Here is a 3527-nt window from a genome sequence, read left to right as displayed (position 1 = left end):
AATGGGAATACCACGGAAATGTTAAGCGCTCCTTATCGGGGACTCACAGCCTCTGCCCACTGCTGGGCTCCCTTCCATGGAGCATCTTACCATGAGAACAACAGCACAGAACACGGAAGTTTTCTTTCCCTCCCTCCCCATTTTGTTTTTGTATTTTTACAAAAAATAAGAGGCTAAATGAATATTCTGATTTTAATTCTTTTGCAAACATGTCACTGCCGTAAAGATGTGCGGTGCAGTTGGCAATAGAGACACATGGTTTGGGAACTACAAAGACAGGGCGGCATACTGCTTAACGATTCAGCAGCTGGCCAGGACGAAGCTGAAATGCTGAGGGAGTGAAAGATGGACATCAGTAATCTTTCTCAGGCTAAGCAGGAAAGCAAGTGCAAAAAACGTTGCCCTGTTTTAGCATGATGTGAGTGGGTGGCGAGAGTTCTTTTTTTCCAAGTTGTTCATCCATTAAATGATTTTTAGCAGCATAAATACGATTCAGCTCTCTGTGGCACTTTAATAAGTGCCTTCACTGACATCATTTAGAGCAAAACTTTGTAATAGATTTAGAAACAAAGGGCATAAACGTTTGGTCCATGAATCCTTGAGACATGTGAGGGCGTGACTAACAGGTAAGGCCAACCCACCAGATCACATTTAGCAGAAAAGCGGGAAAGGTAACCCATGTGTGAGGGTTAAGCACCTGCTGCTGTATACTGCCCTGTTATGAGCTTTGGGACCAAAAAGGGAAATATTTCATAAACCTTGCCGTTAAAATGCTTAAAGACAAAATTATCTGTAATTTTGAAAAACTGAGGACAATACAAAGAACCATGTATAATTTTTCTAATGGCAGGCAGATTCAGACCCAGAATAACTTATTTTATTAATACTGATGAAAACTTAAACCAAGGAAATGAAACACACTCTAAGATAGTTTATTAAAATGCAATATATCATAAACTTTAAGGAAAAATTTCTCTTGAGAGCTCCAGCCAGTCAACCTCTGATGTCAAAAGCATCATATTATGCTATATTTGATCATTTATTTATGATCAATAAATTGGTAATCAAATTGTGTTTTGTTTCCCCCACAGAAGCACTACTTCAAACAGTCATTGGTGTTTTATTCGAGGATGTAAATTTGTTCAGCTTTGCTTCAACATTTTAATGAGTTTTTTTTTTCTTTTGCTCTCTAAGTGAAGCCCTGTTTACCTTGGACCAGTCACAGAATTTCCTTCCGAGGATTAAGGATAAATGACAAGTTCAGAACCTTGAAGGAAAGGGATTTGGCTAAATGTCTTGAAAGCAGATGTTCAACAAGCAAATGGGAAATGGACCTTTAAAATGGGAATAATCTTCAAGCAGAAATGACTTGTCCCCAAGTAAGAGCCATGGAAACAGTCATGAATGCATTTTCTGGCTTAACTGAGTGGATCAGATTCAGAGGGAGAATAAAGTCTAAGATCACCAACATTTTCAAGTATCAGAATTTGTCAGTCACCAACCTCTTCATTTTTCTAGGAAACAATTAGTGACTTTTGCAGGAGGTTCTTACTGTTCCATCTTGCCATCTTTTGCTTGCGGGTTCTTGGGGTTGGCCTATCTGCTCTGAAACAACATGAAATGGTGTGGTTCTTTTGGATGGACTTTTCCAGCCTTCTACAAGTTGTCTTTCTGAAAGGGCACTGCAGAAAGTGTAAAGAATGCAAACACATTGACTGCTTGGCCTCAGAATACAGACTCTTTCCCAGATGGAGGGAGCCCCATGGATTCCTTCTGCTTTACCCTGTCAGGGATGGCAAAGACTACCATCTGCCGCTCCTTTCAAAAGGGAGACTTTGCCTCTGCCCACCAGGCTCCAGGGGACCTGCTTCTAAGCCTGCCAATAGGTATCTGGCAACAGAAACTGTTTCCAGCACTTCACCACGCTTTTTATAAATGTCAGTATGTCATGCAATTACTTTACTAGCCATGATAAACATTGCTGAGGAAGAGGATTTTCTCTAAATTTCCATCTATGAAAAATAATGAAGATTCTTTTGCTGCTATTTCATATGTATTTGGAGTGGAAAACATTTACAGAAGAAGACATCTCTCAGCTGCACAGGGGGATAATCTTCAAAGGCATTCTACCCCAGTGCTGGGTATAGAACAGAGGAACTCTGTCACTGAACTACACCTCAGCTCCAAGGGACCATTTCTGAATCTTGTTTCTGTTCCTGATTTCTTGTTTCTAAGTGTTTTTAGTGAACAGTGAGTAGTTACCTATCATCTAAACACCCCTAATGGAGGACTAAGCCGAAGGCAAGTGGGAGACAAGACCTAACTCCTTACTGCAAACCTAAAGGATCAGGTCATTCTTTTCCCTTCCTCAGAGCAGATGGAATCCAGTGTGATCAAGTCTGGTTTGCTAGACTGGATGAGAAATTATGAACAGTACATACAGACATTCAGAAATTATTCTCTGTGGTTACACAGGAATGGAAAACCTGGAGGCTGCAGCAGGCCAGTGTTAGGGAAAGCAGAGCCCATTAATGTGATAGTGGGTGGCCTTGGGGACACATAGTCCGTGGGTGGGCGATCTCAGCAGTTTGATCTTTTTTTTTTTTTTGGCTGTATTTGTGTTCACCACCATTTATGAATCTGAAGACTGGAGAACTTTCCTAAAGACTCCATGAACTACAGCCCAACCCTGGCCTTTCCACGTTCTTGCTAATAAATTTCTTTCTGGTTTAATTAGCTATAGGTAACCAGAAGTCCTTAATGCTATTTTTCCAAATTTAGAGAAACCAAAGGCATTACTAGTCACTTTGCAGACTGCTCTAGTTTCTGCTATGACACCATAGGTATAAAGGAAATTCTTATATGAATAATGTAAGAAAGAGAGAGAGACCTCAAGCCACCATCACAATGTACTAGACACAGTTTATATTTATCTGTGAGAATACTAAACATTTTTGCCCTTCCATATATAATTTTTATTCATTCATCTCAAAAATGCATTACTAATAATAGTAATCACCTAATGGGTGCTTACTCTCTGCTAGTCTATGTGCCAAATGTTCCATAAGCATCTTTTCTTTCAGAATGATACCCAACTATATACACTATTGTTGTCTCTATTTCACCAGTGGGGAAAAATCAAGGCTCTAAGAGGTTAGGTGATTTGCCTGTTGTTGGCACAGCAAGCAGATGGCAGGTATAACTTTCGGCTTCCTCGTTTTCAAAGGTTGAAGCATAACCACTCACTATTTCATGCTGCTCCCACGCAGCAGGTGTTCTCTAAGCAGCCTTGCCATTAATGGAAGAAAAAAAGAAAGATGTGGACCAGTTCTTTTTTTTTTAATTACAGTAGTGTTTGGCCAATAACTTAGACAGATTCCTAGCTAGCTCTTAATTCTTTTTTTCTCTTTTTATTTATTTATTTATTTATTTATTAAAGATTTCTGCCTCCTTCCCGCCACCACCTCCCATTTTCCTCCCCCTGCCCCGATCAAGTCCCCCTCCCTTTTCAGCCCGAAGAGCAATCA

This window comes from Alexandromys fortis, unplaced genomic scaffold (assembly GCF_014885135.2).
Source record: "Alexandromys fortis isolate MF-2015 unplaced genomic scaffold, M_Fortis_MF-2015_v1.1 scaffold_83, whole genome shotgun sequence".
NCBI lineage: Eukaryota > Metazoa > Chordata > Mammalia > Rodentia > Cricetidae > Alexandromys > Alexandromys fortis.
This window is presented reverse-complemented; position numbering follows the sequence as displayed.